This window comes from Mustela putorius, unplaced genomic scaffold (genome assembly GCF_011764305.1).
Source record: "Mustela putorius furo isolate JIRA1106 unplaced genomic scaffold, ASM1176430v1.1 tig00003846_pilon_pilon_pilon, whole genome shotgun sequence".
NCBI lineage: Eukaryota > Metazoa > Chordata > Mammalia > Carnivora > Mustelidae > Mustela > Mustela putorius.
In genome coordinates this window covers 13659002-13676462 of record NW_025421999.1, presented here as the reverse complement: position 1 = coordinate 13676462, position 17461 = coordinate 13659002, and the positions used below count along the sequence as shown (strand labels likewise).

The following is a 17461-nucleotide window of genomic DNA, read 5'->3' as shown; positions in this document are numbered from 1 at the left end:
TATAAACATAAGGGTTAAAGCTAGGGTGATTGAATATTTTTCTGCAGAAAAATACTTCTGGGTAGTGTTCTCCTTTTCACATTTCAAAGTTCTCTTTTTGTATTTAAAGTTTAATAATTCTATGAATATGTTTCACTTAAATATTATAATCTCCCAAATGAATAACACATTCTTAGAAAATGCTGTCTTCATAGGAGAAAGCTCCTCGAACATTCATTTTAACTTTTCTTGCCAATCACCGATTTTTACCCTTTGCTATATTTTCTATATTTTCTAAAAACCTTAGCAAATGCACATAAAGCATTGTTATTCTTAATGAGATGAGCTACATGCAAAATGCAGAAGTCCCAAATCTGTGGAGAGCATTCTGAGAAAAGCCCACAGTTGGTTATTGCTCTGTACAGGGTTGTGTATGCTGTCTTTACATTTGAGCATGATGGTCTGAAGCCTACCTGTTAGGATCTAAAATTTTGGTCCAGCCCTCCTGAGTTATCTCAGATAATTTTAATTTCTCCGTACCTCAGTTTTCTCATCTGCAAAATGGAGGTAAGAATAATACTTATCATGTTGTTAATTGTGAATTATAGGTGCTTGTTTAAAAATAAGATGGTGCCTAACAGTGATATTTGTTTAAATAAAATAAAATAAAATAAAACAAATATATTTTTTCATAGCATCACTATAAGTCAACATTTTTATATTAATGATGGGGTCTCTTTTCCTCCATCCCTCCAGAATGCTTGGATAGAAGTTCATTTGATAGTGAGATGCACTGGGGAACTCTCTGGGTGCTGGTTTTCTCATCTGTGAAATGGTGATGCTCTTGCCTTAGAGGTCTGGTGTGAATGAACAAGGTGGCACACATGAAATGTTTGGGAAAGGACCTAACTGGTCCTGATACTGAGGCCCTCAGTAATCCTCATTGGTAAGTAGAAAATAACTATGTGTAAAGTCATCACAGAAACTCAAATAAACCATGTAGAGATTCAAGGAGATAAAATGGCTAGCTCAGAAACAAAACAATTATCTGTACAAGGGTTCAGATTGTTTTCTTTTATTCATCAGATTCAAGTTAGAAATTTTTTTTAATTTTTTTAAATTTTTTTATTTTTTAGAGGCAAGCAGGGGCAGAGGGAAAAAGGGAGAGAGAGAACCTTTAGCAGGTTTCAAACCCACTGCAGATAGCTCCTGATGCAGGGCTTGGGAACTCACAACCCTGAGATCATGACCTGAACAGAAATCAAGAGTTGGACGCTTAACTGGCTGAGCCACCCAAGTGTCCCCAAATTAGAAATTTTCTAACCATACTTTCAAAAGAGATTATTCAGACAGGATTTCTCAAAATGTTCATTCCTTTTGGGTTTTATATCCAATTCTTAAACAGAATAAAACTTGCCAATATTTTAGTAGTGAATTTCTACTTGTTGGAAAAGCCTCCTAGAAATACTGTTAAAGTTTACTTAGAAACATAGAAAACAAATGAAGATACTTGTGTCTTTCTCTTTTTGTGCTATTCAGTGATGGAAGAATAACCACTTATGTTTTCTCTTATGAAGGTGATTTGAGAAAAAATGCAAAATATGCTTAAAAGCACTTGAATTATCTACGTGCAAAAAAAGGTAAAATTTTCACTACTTATGTGGAGTAGGCACCATCTCAATTTGAATGAGCTAAATTTCAGTAGCAGGTGACTGGAGTATGCCCTAAAATCCTCATGTCATACATTATGGCATGTTTGGTAAGTCACTTTGCAAATATTATTGCCTTCATAGACGATTTTAGTTGCTCATAGGCAATTTCAGATAAGTCTTGAGAATTGCCTTAGTCCTGGTGAAAAATAAGTATTGTGTTTCAACTAAGGGCTTGGTAGACGGTGGGAGAGATTGGATTTAGGAATGCAGGTTCCTAGGGCTGCATTGGCCCACTGAGGTAAGGCAGAGTATTTTGGAAAGCCTCTGAAGTGGGCAATTGGAATGAAATGAGAAAGCTCTAAAGAAAGGTATAGTCGGGGGCGCCTGGGTGGCTCAGCCATTGAGTGTTGGCCTTTGGCTCAGGTCATGATCCCAGGCTCCTGCTTCCAGCCCCCTGCTTGGCAAGAAGCCTGCTTCTCCCTCTCTCAGTCCCCCTGCTTGTGTTCCCTCTCTTGCTGTGTCTCTCTCTGTCAAACAAATACATAAAAAAATCTAAAAGAAAAAAATTAAACCTAGGGTAAGGCTGAATCTACAGGTGACAGCCTTACTGAGCAAAGTAATTAACATCAACTCACCAATCTCTTACAGCGAATACATTTATGAGTTTCGTAGGATGGTTTCACTTACTATCATTCACAAAGGCAGATGGCCTAGAAACCAACTGCAGTTTCATAGAAGAAAAGTCAAAACAGGGCCACTTAATATGTATTCTGTGGATAAATGTGATCTATTTTTATGTCAAGAAGTTTCTGTTTCACGCTGGTGGTACCAAGACTTAAGAGGCTGGGCCCTGCATTTCTTCTTATGAAGAGTCGAAGTCAGATTCAGAAGTTTATATGAATATTGAAAGATGATGATGAGAAATACAATCATTTTTATATCTACATCAGGAGCTGAATGAAGGAGGCAAAGGAGACATATAGCCTCTGAAGGGCCTGCACTTGAATTACTTTTCTCTTTCTCAAGCACATAACTGTGTTTCAGCCTCCACTAGTAGAATAAGGGGATTTGCTCCTGGCATGGTCCATTTAAACCACGCAGAGAGTTGACAGCATGGAGGATGTCAGAGGTGGACCCCAATGTCGCCTGCCTTCTGCCTGGTATGGACAGCTAGGCAAATGGTAAAACATATCAGGGACTTGGCCTCTCTTGCAGGCAAGGACTACAAGGAAGAATTGGTAAAGAGGCAATATTCTGCCTGAATTATGCAGAAATATGATAACTTCACTATTTCCCCCAATGACAACCCAACCTCTGACCCAGTATATTTTTAAATGATCAAAACAAACAAACAAACAAAAAAATCAGGACATAAGAATTGTACCTCCATTATTAAGTGCTTCAGGAAAAAAATGGAAGAGTAGCTTTTTGAGGGAAAATGTTGCCTCTGATAAAAACCTTATATGCAGTCAGATTAGTGATCATGTGCTCTGGCAGCAGAAAGTTCTTTTCTTGTATGCAAACTCTCAGAAAATACACTGTCCTCATTCACTTCTAAGAGAAAAAAAAATCAGCAGTTGAACAAGAGATTAATTAAAACAGAGATCATGAAAATGAGGAAGTTATGGTAAAAATGACAGCTAGTAAGGATAGAAACTATTTGAACATTGTTTTATTTAATACCCAGGAGCAGTAAAAATAGCTGTAACAAGTCATGTAAATATATATATATATATATATATATATATATATATATATATATACTCAGTTCTTTAAAAGGAGTATACAACATATCATGTATTAGTACCAAAGTGGACCTAAGAATCCAGATTATGTTTTCTTAAAACTAGGCAGTGGGGTGGGGTTGGTGGTGGGAGGAGAGGAAGTAAAAGCTTAAACTACATTTCTCATCTTTCATAGGAGGAAGTCAATGGATAACACTTCTGCACTGATGTAGAAAAATTTAAATATAGATATTTTACAGTATATTTTTAAAATGTTAACTTGTAAGTAATCAGTAGAAACATAAAAACAATATGACTTCTAACTCACTGCAGAAATTAAGCAAACAAAATATCTATGTAGAAAAAGACAAGTAAAAGGAAACAGAAAGGAAGCACAAAATAAACAGAACATGAAACAACGTGATGTTCATATGACTAAATATTTCATACACAACCACAAATGCAAAAGGAAAAAGAGCCTTAATTCACTGTTTAAACACAGAGATTAACAGAGAACAAGCTGAGGGTTACCAGCGGAGAGGTGGGGGATGGGGTGGGTGAAGTAGGTAAAAGGGAATAAGAGTACACTTATCACAAGGAGCACTGAGTAATGTATAGAGTTGTTGAATCGCTGTAGTACAGCAGAAACTAATGTAGTACTGTAGATTAACTACATTGGAATTAAAAAAAATAGAATTTGGCCCCTCTAGAATATGACAATATCCACCATGTACAAAAGATAACCCAAAACAGCATAGCAGAAAAAAAGCAAACAATAAAAGGATGGGCAAAGGTACATTCAGCAAGCAATAATTATTATTTATTAGGAGTGGGACTATGAATATCCCCTGAAACCTAATTCCCAATCTAAAACCAGAAAATGGAAGATGAAAGTTACTATTTGCACTGAAGATATAAAAGAACCAAAATGTAAGGAGCAAACAGCATGGTATTGATGTATACAGAGCAGAAACCCCTAGAGAAAAAGAAAAGTAACACAACACAGTTTGAAACATGTTGTTATTGCCATCTTCAATTTTTGACAAATGATAAAGTGTCAAATAAATAAGGATGTAGAATATTCTAATAGACTCAATAGTAAATTCTAATACATTGATAATTGACACTTTTTTTCTTAAAAATATCTCATCCTTTTGTTTCTTAAAATGTCGATCAAATTGATGATACAATAGATTACATGAAATATCCCAATAAATTCCCCAAATGGAGAAACATAGAGGTCATATTTTAGAACAACTCTTCAATAAATCTCAAAATTAAATAATAGTACTCATAAACTATTTGGAAATTAAATATTATCCTCTAAGGAACTCTTGAATCAAAGATGAAATTTAAATGAAAATTTCAGGACTCTTATTTCTGGCAATGATGCAGAAGCCAGACCCTGAAAATCTTCACTACAATATATATTTCTATGAGGATAAGATATAACAGACTATTTTTTAATGAGTTCACTATAAGGTAGGGGAAATACTAGGGATATAAACCAAAGAGTTAAAAAACTGATTGGGAAATAAACTGAAATCTGTAATTCCCCTGCAGAAGAATTCCAGAGAACCAGGCAGCTTTCCCAGGAGACCAGGCCTTGGCTCTATGTGGGCAAAAGGAAAGAGAGTGTATGTGAAGTTCCTGAACACTGTTGAGAACTGAAGGAACTAAAATATTAGTAAAAGAATAGATGAAAAACAAAACAAAACAAAAAATCCCAAAAAACAACCAAACAAAAAAATTTTCTTGTAAAGAATGATAGAAGATGAAGAATATTATTTTGGCTAGTATTTTCAGAGGGCAAACAATGAACAAAAAGTTTACACTGAGAATGTGTAACCGTAGTGGTTTGGAGTTCAAGTTTACACTACTCCTGCAGTTTAAGAAACCACAAGTGGAGACATAAACTTAAGTTGACCCAAAAGCAAACAAAATATACCATGTGTAACAAAAGACAAATAAAATGTAATGGAAAGAAAAGCCAAAAAAAAAAAAAAAAACCAGCATGAAGTAAGATGCTTCACATATGTGATCAGGAAAATATATAAAACTTCTGAAAAAGGTTGAATCCCAGACTAGGTAAAATTCCCCAGAAAAAATCCACTGACTGTAAAATCACAGTTAAAATTAAAACAAACACAGAAATTAGCCACAGTGGATGATAATGACTGCAACATAGAAAATACGAGAAAGAAGCACATATGTTAAGAAGAACAAGTATACTTTACAAGGAGACAAAGAGAATTTGTAATAAAAAATATAATCAAACACATAAGTCATGAAAGTTTAAACTGAACTGATAGTACTTTTAGAAGAGAATGGAATCAATGAAGGAAATGGTCTATTTAAAGAGATCAAGTCTGAGATTTTTTCATTAATGGATTAAAGATATAAATTACTGAACTCCAGAAGCGTGGGTGAATCAAGAAGATAAAAGAAAGATAAGATCGATTCTTAAATGCATTACAGGTTCCTAATGGATCACCAAAGTTAAAGAGATCTCTAAAAACCATAGAAAAGTGAATGTAAGTACATGTGGATAAAATCAGCAACAGATTTCATGACAGTGAAAGGCAGAAAAGAGAAGAATATTTTCAAAATGCTGAGAAATAACCTAGAATTTTTACTCTTTTTTAAGAATAAGAGTTAAAAAAATTAGGACAAATAAATATTGAATTTATTCTTATACTCACTTAAAGGAACTCAAAAAGGATGTACTTCAGGTAAAAAGAAAATCATCCCAGAAAGAGGGTGAGATGCAACATATTAAGTGGGCAAAAAAACCAAACCAAAACAAAACAAAAAAAAAAACATGTTAAACACACCAGTAAATATAAACAAACATTGAACATGTAAAACAAGAATACCTACACATTGGAATAAGTAAACAGACATAAATGTGGCACAATGATAACATGAAAGATGAAATGGAAGCAATCTGAGTTAAAAGTAGAAATAGTTCCAAATATAGCAATAATCACAATAAACGTGGAAAGGTCATTCTCAGCAGTAAAAATAAATAAGCTATGTTTTTAAAAACCAGCTATCTGCAGCTTACACCCAACAGCTGAGGATGGGGAAAGAGAGCAAAAGGAAATGTACTCAGAAGATATTAACCAAAAGAAATTTTTATTACTTCATTAATATCAACAAATTTTATTTTAAGACAAAAAATTAGATATAAAAAGAACCACCACCTAAAGATTAATTGCTCAATAATCAGATTACCATGCATTTATTGGCCATTTCCCTGCATGCAACTGGTGGTTCATATGCTTTTGCCTATTTTTTTCTTGTGTTATTAGTTTTTCTCTTATTAATTGTAGAAATTCTTTTTGGTGTTTGAGGCATTAATCATTTGTAGTTAAATGTATTGCAAGTATTTTCTCCCAGTGTGTGTGTGTCTTTGCAAACATTTGTGTTGTCCTGGATTTAGGGATTGGTTCTCTCTGAACTAAGCTTGAATACAGTGCTGCGATCCTTGACAAAATGAAATGGGATCCAAGTAAGTCCCAACATTCAATGATGCCGTGATTAACTAATTTATCATCTCCAGTTGATTGCGGTTAAGTATCCAGTGAAGCAAATGATCAGAGAACCAAAGCGGCTGCTGTGTGTAACTGTTGTGCCTCTAATCATGGCCAAAAACGCTGGCGGGAGATGGCTGCTCCTCAGTGCACTGAATTACTTTCAGAAAGAAAATGATATTGCAGGTCCTTTAAACTCTCAAGTGATGTGACTCTCACTCAAGTCACGTTCAAAAAGCCAGAGAACTTCGATGGTGAATCTATATATACATCATCTCTTATTTTCTGAAGTTCTATGATAATCCCCATGAAAAATCAGAAACAAAATTTAATTGTATGGGTTACAGAAAGTGAATTCGAAGTTTCATCAAGTCTCTTGCGATGAGGAAGGTGTGGACCCTAAGACTTGCAACAGGATAACTGGGAAGTCTTGGATGATGTTAAGAACGTTGAACATTTGAACACTCTGTCCCTCCCTCCCGTTAGCTTTCTTTTACTAAAGAGTCTGTAATAATCTTTCTTAATGCAGTTGTTATACAAGAAATGCCTCTTTTTCTCAAGATTCACCCCAACCATCTTATAACTGGTATCAATTCTCAGCATGTTCCAAGGGGATATGCTCAAAATGACCTCAGAGGAAACAACTTTACTCCCAAATGAATCACAAAATGTTTATGAATAGGTATGGTCAAATTTATTGATATGGGTGCACTATCAATGAGTCTGAATGTAATGTATTCAGTGTGTCAGGTGGGAGGAGCTATAATATTTTACCTGGTTTGTTGAGTAAAAATTTGTCTCCAGTAAGGTTGAGATACCAGACCTTCTCTGGTATAAAATAGAGGAATGAATTCAAGGACTTGGGAAATAGGCAAGTTGGAATGGATTTATCATGTACAACTAGTTATTCCCACATTTCTTCTTCTGTGAGAGCCCAAAAGTTACTCTCTTCACTCAGTCATTGGGAAATTACACAGGTGGAAGAAACATCCATACCCTAAAAATAGGGGAATGTCTTCAGTAGTCCAGATATAGTGTTGGGATATGCTATCATTGAGTTGGGCTTCTCATGAAGATAATACAACATTCAATGGTCAGACTAAGTGGAGATATTAGCGTAATGTACGTTAGAAGTTTTGACACACAGAAATCTTTAGTAGGAGCCAATGAATCTCATATCCCTAAAAAAAAAAATAGTAAATATTCAACCTAGCAAAGCATTACTTGATCTAGAATAAGACAATTCCAGGTAGTGGACCAAATTCATGATCCGAGTCAACACAATGAAGAATCATGTCCTCTCTCCTAATTCCAGACCTAAGTCAGTTCACAGATCAAGAACTTCTTTACCAAAGGAGAGTTTGGGCTCCCATTCAATAATGCCAAAGGCATCTACCATTTTTCTTCCTTCAACCTTGTCAAAAGAAATCTGAGGCCAATTACTACAGTAATTGTACTCTGGAGAAAATGGGAGATCTTAACTCTTGGGGATTCACAACGATTCTTAAGGATTCAAAATACCAAAGTAAGGTTTATAATAATCAGGTAATAAAGGGAGTTATGTGAAGTTTGAGACACCAAGGGTCCATTAGATCTACAGACCCACCCTGTGAATAGCTCTCCAGTTCCTGAATGTGTACTTGGAATGGGCATATTTGGCATCCGACAGAATCCATGCAGTGCCCCTCTGATCCAGGAAGTGATGGTTATTATGGTAGGAAGGGTACGTGGAAGCCTCTGAACTTGTCCTCCCTCTCAGAGTCTGAACTGAAAGCGTACTGTGTTTATGCTGGGGATTGCCGAAGTGAGTCTCACCCTGAAAGGCTCAAAAGATGTAGAGCTGTGATGCTGTTCACATTCCCATTTATCTTTTATTATTGGCCTGTGAAGAATGTGGTGAGTCTTTGAAAATCATTTCATTATTTTAAACTTTATCAGTTGGTAACTCCAATTCCAGCTTCTGTTCCAGATACAGATTATTTTTCCTAAGAAATTGTGACCAACCATCACATTGAAGAATCAGTTACAGGATTGAGGGAAGTCAAAATGAGGTGGGAGTGGGTCTGAGACATGCAAGCCTAGGGGACAATTTAAGTACTTTGTCAAGATCCTCTCAGCTCTTTTTTGTTTCATGAAAACATTTGTTTTATTAAGTGCATAACACCCTGATGGAAAAAATAACACCTGATAGAAAAATCAAATTTTCTATGGTTTTTATAAATGAAGCTGAGGAATTCTGTGCAGGCAGAAGTCTCCTATTCCCTTTCCTCCTTTCTCTATCTCTTTCTCTCTCTCTTTTAAATTTTTTGTTATTTGAGTGTAGTTGACACACAATGTTACATTAGTTTCAGGTGTACATGTAGTGATTGGACAAGTTTATACATTATACTATGCTCACTCCAAGTGTAGTTACCATCTGTCACCATAAAACCTATTATGATATCGACTGTATTCCTTATGTTGTCCTTTTTATCCTTGTGATACATTCATTACATAACTGGAAGCATGTATCTCCCACTTACCTTCACACATTTCGCTCTTCCCTCACCTTTTCCCATCAGCAACCATCAGTTTGTTCTCTTATTTACAGGTTTGATTCTGTTTTTCATTTGTTTATTCATTTTTTTAAGATTCTGCAAGTAAGTGAAATCATACTGCATTTGTCTTTCTCAGTCTGACTTATTTCACTTAGCATAATACTTTCTAGGTCCACCCATGTTGTTGCAAATAGCATGATCTCAGCCTTTTTATGGTCATGTAATATTCCTTTGTAGATATATACCACATTTTCTTTATTCTTTCATCTATCGAGAGACTCTTAGGTTGCTTCTATATTTGGCTATTGTAAATAATGATGCAATAAACACAGTGGTGCATATATCTTTTCAAACCCAATAGTGGAATTATTGGGTCAGGAACTTCCTTACTGTTTTCCACAGTGGCTGTACTAATTTACCTTTCCATCAACAATGTATGAGGGTTCCTTTTTCTCCACATCCCCACTAACACTGTTAAGCCCGTCTTTTTTATTCTAGCCTTTCTAACACATATAAGACAATATGTCATCATTGTTTTGATTTGCATTGCTTGCATTTCACTGATGACTAGTGATGTTAAGCATCAAATCCTCTTCTTACTATTTTTATGTGCTATGGGTTTAGTGTTCTTTGGTTTCCAGTAGGTGGGTATGTGGCACCCGTTTTTGTGTAGTACCTTAAGGTTACTAGTGCTTACATTGTCTAAATGAATATCTAGAAGTTTCTGGGAATTTATGTTTCCTGAGTGTGTCCACTTACCCTTGACTGACATGTATGGGCTTATGGAAGCCCTAGTTCCTTGACATGAGTCTTAGCTTATGTGTCATAGTTACCCATGGGATCAAGTTGAAAGTACCTCAGGCAGGACTTGGTCTGAGATGTAATCCTTGCTGAGTGAGCTTTTACCCTTTCTCTGTCCTCTGTAAACCTATTCCCTTGGGAATACTTTTTCCTGGGAATAATTTTTTGTAAGTTTTTTTTTAAAGATTTTATTTATTTATTTGACAGACAGAGATCACAAGTAGGCAGAGAAGCAGGCAGAGGGAGAGGAAGGGAAGCAGGTTCCTCACTGAGCAGAGAGCCTGACGCAGGGATCAATCCCAGGACCCTGGGATCATGACCCGAGCTGAAGGCAGAGGCTTTAACCCACTGAGCCACCCAGGTGCCCCTTTTTATAAGTTTCTTGCAAATGAATCCTTGTCTCAGCATCTGATTTGGGGGAACAGACCTAAGATATCAGCAATGTCTTGTTAGAAAATAATAATTATTATTATATATTATTTATTTGAATTTCAATAATTTAAAAATCATTTATTTTAAACTTTACAAAATTATAATTATTATTATTATATTATTTATTATGGAAAAAATAATTCCCTTCATAATAAACACAGAAAATGTAAAATATGTATAAGTAGCAATGTGAATTAAATCATAAAATGTTGGTGAACAATATTAAAACATGAAAAGGAAGAGACAGACTATGTGCTTTTGGGGAAGATTGAATTATCATGTAAGTATTATTTTTCTAAATTTATATAAAAATTTAAAATCACTCTAAAGTCATTTAAAAACCATATGGAAGAATTAACATGTAATAATTACTATTCACCATATTATCATTGTCATTTTTTATTAAAATTATATTAATCTTACTTCCAGGAAATTTTGCAGGATTTTGAAAGCATACTTAGCATGGTTAAAGGTACTGTTTACAAAGGGAAAAATAAAACAACTTCAGAGAAAACTCCTCTCCAAAAAGAATGTCAAAAAAGGATGACCTCTAGTTATTTATAATAACAATAACAACACATTCTCATTTAGTATTTTAAACATGTATATTTATAGTGTGCACATACATCTGTACGTATATGTATAACCGTTTAATTCTCCCAGCCTCTCTGTGAATTAGGTACAGAGATAGAGAGAAAGAAATCTATGCATAGATGGGTTAAGTAACTTGTTCAAGTTCTTGCCATAGGAATTAATAGAGTTGGAATTTAAACCCAGGTATTTTTGATCCAGATTCCATGTTCTTAACCACTCCCTTTTTTTCCCTTAAGATTTATTTATTTACTTACTTTAAGAGAGAGAGAAGGGGGAGGGGTGGAGGGAGAGAATCTTTTAAGCCCACTCTGCACTGAGTGAGGAGCTGGAAGTGGGAGTTGGGACTCAATTCCCCAACCCATGAGATCATGACCTGAGCCGAAACCAAAAGTCAGATGCTTAACTGAGCCACCCAGGTATGCCTTACCATTTTCGTATGCATGCATATACATAACAATATATTGGTGAAGAAAATAAGAAAAAAAAACTAGGACCAATTACAAACAGATCATCTTGTAATTTGAAAAATGCGTATCTCCCAAAAGAGGTGTTTCAAAATTGTACTAAGCAATGACAATTATGGAGAATACTGTGTATCTGCTCAAAGTGATTATCTTGAAGAACAGCACTCAATGGATGTAGGAATGAAACTCAATCAGATTATGGCTTATGGGTTTATTAAAACCATCTATCTCAGGATCATGTGCCAGCCATTCCCCCGTCTTCAACAGCCAGCCCTATATGATTGGTCCTCGATATGCATCTTAAAAATTGTAATGGCAGTTTTTCTTTCTCTTCTTCATCTTTTACTTTATCTTCTACAGTGTTCACTGGCAAGAATAGAGATTTATGGATTTATTCAGACTTACTCAAGACATTATAGATGTCTCGCTGAAAAATCTGTTAGTTTCATCCAGATACAGAAGCAGAATCACCATATAATATTTTCATCTATTATGTTATGTGACTCATTGTGACTGCAGGTACTTGAATGACCTACAGAATAATCATGGACATTTGACATTTAGCTAACATTTAGACCATCAACTGAAGAAATGAAACAGGTATTTGTTCCAAGGCCAGGTCAGGTTTAGTTATAACATTTTTGTTCCTTTTTTGGATAACCTTTTCAATCACATTTCTCAAAAGGCAGCACTGAAAAAAAGCATATTCTTATTTAAGAGACATACACCACGATTCTAATCCAATGCTGTTTTTTCTTTTTCTTTTAAAAGTCTTTTGGTATCAGATATTAGTTATTTTTTGGTCATTATTACTTTCTTTAATATCCATTTTTTCCAAAATGTTAAAAAATCCAGTCATCTTTAAGTGTATGAATTTGCTAGGAAAATAATAGAAACACTGATAATTTCAGTTGTATCAGTTGACTAAAAAAATTGTATCTATTAACACATATGTTGTTCCTTGTGTGTGTGTCTTGCAGTCCTTCAAGTCTACTGAGATTGTGTTTCTCCGTATCAATATATTTTTCTTCCATATAATCAATGAGAAGTAATTTGGCAGTTAATTGCTGATTATCCTGTCCTTTCTGAAGGTGATTCTGTTATCATCTTTGATTTGGAAGACCAAGAGACTGTCCTATACCTGCTCTTTTATTTTGATCATCTTAATCTTAAAGCCAAAATCACTGAAAAGTGAGAAGAGATGGGGTTAAAATACAGCAACAAAAATAAATATGTTTTTCATTTTGTACAGTGAGAGGATTACCAATGAGGGCGATGATTGTGTATCTCTGCTGATGAGAAATGACCTACTGCTGAGGAGAGAACATTCTGGCAGGAAACAGAAAGCAGACACATAATTCACAAACCAGACAGTGAGAGAGAAGTCTCAGAATAAAAATAAGCACAGACATATGTACGGATGGCAGAGTGTGGCCCTGGAGACTGTCGCCCCTGTGGGAAGGGCAGTGGTGTTGAGGTTCTGAGCACATTTTATCTGCAGACACTAAAGAGCACCATTAAATGGGAAAGAATGTTCGGCTGTAGAAAAATAATGTAATTGGTTCCAGGAAGAAAAATTAAGGGAGGTGATTTAAAATGTGAAATATAGCTTTAGTTTCTCCTCATGCATACTTAATAAAATTTGGACTTCATTTGGCATTTACGGTGAATAAGTTGTAGAGAGTTTACTAACTGTGTGCATATGTCCAGCATTAGACTTCTAAGGGAACTGGGACCCAGAGAATCTAAGTGGAAGCTTGATGGTGGCAAAGCTGAGACTAATGCCAGTACTTTTCAGATGTCAGATTATGTCAAGGGTTTGTACTTCATATACTAACATTTCACCTTCACTTTTTAATACAAATTGGAAATGTTTTAATTAGGGAATGGGCTTGTAATTATTACTCTTTTATGTTTCCTGGTTCAGTCAACCAAAAACATTTGTTGCATTCTTAATATATGTAAGCACTGTATTAGAAAACACAAAGTTGAAAGAGACACTGTACCACACTGAAAAAGAGCTTATAAATTATTAAGAATCTGATATAGAAGTACATCCAGGACAGGGAGCGTGGGAAGCTGCGGAGCAGGATGTCCCTGAGGCACCCAGCCGGCCTGCGCCCAGCCGCCTGCTCCCCCAGGCCGGCTTCCAAGGCGCTGAGAGAGCTCGGCTAAGAACACCCCACGCCTTACAGCTCAGCCCGTTGAATCACCCCTTGACTCTTTTTCGAGCCCCGCGTTGGTGGGTGCCAGGGGCAGCTGCACACTTCGCCTCCATTGGCGTGGCTTAGGCGGCAGAGCTGGGCTTAGGTCCTGCGGCCTGCTGGACCGACTTGCTCCAGAGTCTCCAGAGCCCACGCCCCCAGGCCTCGAGAGACTGGAAATGCGTGCGCCCGGTATGCTGACAGCTCTGCGCGGTGCTCCCTGATTCTGAGGAACTGTCGTCCAAGCTCTCCTTCACGCTCACATTGACAGCATCTCCTTCCCCAGGGTGGTTGGAAAAATGAGTCAGAGTCCACCACATCTCCTTCTCAGGGCTGGTGCGTGGTGGGACCAGAGGCCGAAACGGTTAGCACAGCCGGCCTGCTGGGCACTCTCAGACGGGAGCACACCCGGGAGTTTGCCAGTGGCCAGGGAGGCTTTGCTGAAATGTCCGTGGCAGTGTCGGCACTCCCGCCCGAAGGACGGGAACGGCAAGGGGCTACTGATGGTGAGGGGTCACTCCGGGAGGTTCTCATCTGGGAGTGAGCTGGGAGCAGACCCCCATTGGAAATAAGCGAGGCGGATGGTTCGCGCAGGACTGAAGCCAGGGCTCCGGCTTGGATCCTCCTGGAACGGCCAATGTAGAGGCCCCGTGGAGGGCAGGGCAGCTGGGAGGAGCAGAGGGGTCCGCCTGGAAAGACCTCTGAGGCTCAGAGCCCGTGGCACTGGCTGGGACTACAGGTCCCGTGAAGCATCTGGCGTCCGCACCCGCTCACCAGGCCACCGTGCTGGGTGCTCATGGCATCAGTAACCACACAGTGCGGCCCGACGGAGTACTTCCCGCACACCTGGCAGTCTGTGGGCTCACACTGTCCAGAGCACGTTCGCCTGTGAGACAGCTGCTGAAGCAAGAGCTGTCTGGAACTAAGAAGAACACGGCTGACAGGTGCCCAGGAGCACATCCGGAGCCCAAGGCCCCTCCAGTTCGTCACTGTCCCCTTGGTCCCACGTGGTCAGAGGTTCCATTCAGGTGTTTCTGGAGAGAAGGCAAATGAGCAGCGTCTCTCGCGAAACTTTGTCCTTTTACTCAGAAAGGAATGCGCTCACCAAAATTTCTATCTGTGCTCACGGACAGGAACCGGGGCGCATGGCCCACGAGGCTGCAGGGAGCCTGGGAAGGTGAGCCGTCATCAGGAAGCATGGCTGCACCAAATAGCTCAGGATCCTCTCAGGGAACAAGGGGGTATGGTGGACATGTGTTGGCTGACGTGGCTGTCCCCACCGTCCTGGGATGTGATGACCATTTTCATTTTCATAATTTGATGGAGGAAGAGATTAAGGGACAGGCAAGCCAGGTCATTTCTTTCCTGAAGACTACCTAATAGACGGGGAACCGTATCTCTGTGAGACCATAGGCAACCTGAGAGCAGGACTGTGTGTTTGTCCTTTGCCCTGTGTAGCTGTGACCCCATCACCAGACAGAATGTCACTTGGATCGATGCCTGATCAAATACCTCATTGATGGCCCAGTAAAGTCCCGTGCATGTCTCAGGCTTCCCCGTCCTCCCTCTCAGAGGAAAGAGTTCCAGAAGCCTCCCCATGCCGGCATGCAGTTCCTCTGGGCCCAGGCAGCGTGGGTGTGCCGGGAGGACCAGTTTCAGTCGACTGCCATCCCAGCCACGTTCAGCTGAGCTCACCAGGACCAAACAAGGCCTGAAGTGTCTCAAGGAGTGTTTTTAAAAGTTGTAAATAATATCTCACCAAGTCCCATCGCTGCCTAGAATTGATGCAGCTGGTGAGAACTAGTCATGATCCCGTGAATCATTTGTCCATTTACAAGAACATTTCATTCACCTCCTTCCAGAAGGATGCACAGAACACGCTTTAAAAGAAGGCGTAACTGGTACTGACATACGGGAAGGCTGTGTTGCATTCCAGTTCCTCACTGGCTCATGCGGTGTGTGTAGAAGAAGGGATACTCGTAATTACTGGGGATTTAAAAAAAAATAGAGATAATTTGTCTTAAGAAGAAACATGGGCATCTGCAGAATGATGACTTTGTCTCCCCGTGGTCTGCTCTTGGGTCAGAAATGTGGCCGGTACCCTGCCATGTGATTGCTGGCTTCTAGCCCTGCTCTCTCACTCTCGAAGAAAGGGCGTATGTCTCAGCCTCCTGCAGAACCACCCCACTCTTGTCTCTTGTCGCCCCTGCTAAGGCTGAGCATGGATCTCCGTATGTTGGCACATGAACTAAGGAATAAGCCTCTGGAAGAAAGTCAGAATATCTCTAATGGGGAAGTCTTTCCTGCTACAGCGACCATCCCTATGACAGTTGGGCTTAAGGAGGAAGAGGGGGAGCTTGGATGACCAGGGATGCATCAGCCCGCAAACCGAGCAGCCACGCCACTTAACAAAGCATCCGACCCTCAGTGACTTAAGACAAAGGCTATTTCTTCTCATGACCAGGGCTCTGCGGGTTTACCTCGCTACAGCTGATCTGGGCTACCCTCATTCTGGGGCGGGTGAGCGGGGCATGGCTTTAGGCTCCTGTATAGACTTGGATCTTTTCCTCAGGTTTCTGCAGAGGCCATATCTGAAGTGGCGCCTCTGCCTGGTGCATAATCTTCTCGGGGGATCCCAGGTATGAAAGCTTGCCCAACTCCAGGGCACAAGGACATGGCAAGCCTCTGGAGGCATTGCATCAAGAATATCTCATTAGCCCAGACAGGTCACATGGTCCACCCATGTGGACCGCCATGGTGCACCTCCCTCCCAAGGGCAGGGAGCAGGGCCTGGCCTTGGGGCTCTGGGGATGGGGGAGGGGCTGTGGTGCCTGGGAAAGGGCTGTGGGGTGGGGGGAGGGGCTGTGGTGCCTGGGCAAGGGCTCTGGGGAGGGGGGAGGGGCTGTGGTGCCTGGGAGGGGCATGGGGCTGGGGGAAGGCTGAGAAGTAAGATCTAGAATGAGGCAGTGAATCCTCCAAACTGGAGATTCAGTCTGTCCCAGAGGAAACCATGGGGTAGTTGGGTGGGGAGGGGCAGCAGAGAAACGCAGGAGAAGCAGAGGGGATACACGGAGTGGGCAGCAGGTGGAATGTGCATGGGGAGGGAAAGGGCAAATGTCTCCAAGATCCCCCAAGTCCGGGTTTCTGCCCCAGAAATGTGAGAGCCACAGGTGTAGGTGGGGCGTTCCTGAGGGACACATTCCAAATGTTGCCAAGATCCTCCAGGACGGAAAGGTCCCAGCAGCACCTGCCTTCCCCTGCAGAGAAGCTGTGACCCCTAGTTTCCCCACAGTCAGTCGGTCTGTTAGCAAATACCCCGTGGAGGTCTGGATGGCCGGCGGGCGAGCAGACCTGCACCAGCGTGGGTCTCCTTCCCACCACCCTTGGCTGCCACCGGCCTCTGTTCCCCAGGCCCCGCTTTTCTGACAGTCTCTTGCCCAGTCACCAAATCGACTTCCCTGTTAGCGAGCGACCCCGGTTGCCACTCCTTCAGAAGACCTCCCCTTCCCCTTCCCCGGGATTCTGCTTTGTGGCTCTC

General features: G+C 39.8%; 1 protein-coding gene across 3 annotated transcripts in view; it reads left to right on the top strand.

The window, feature by feature from the left end:
* The window catches only part of LOC106006808, a 60692-nt gene that overhangs the window by 39235 nt on the left and 3996 nt on the right, over positions 1 to 17461 (top strand). For 2 of the 3 annotated variants that reach the window (XR_006601508.1, XM_045063182.1), the window contains exon 3: positions 16496 to 16562. The exons of the other annotated variant lie outside the window; for it this stretch is intronic. The gene's annotated coding sequence lies outside the window, so the exon portion shown is untranslated. The remainder of the gene's footprint in view (positions 1 to 16495; positions 16563 to 17461) is intronic. 3 annotated transcript variants of the gene reach the window in all.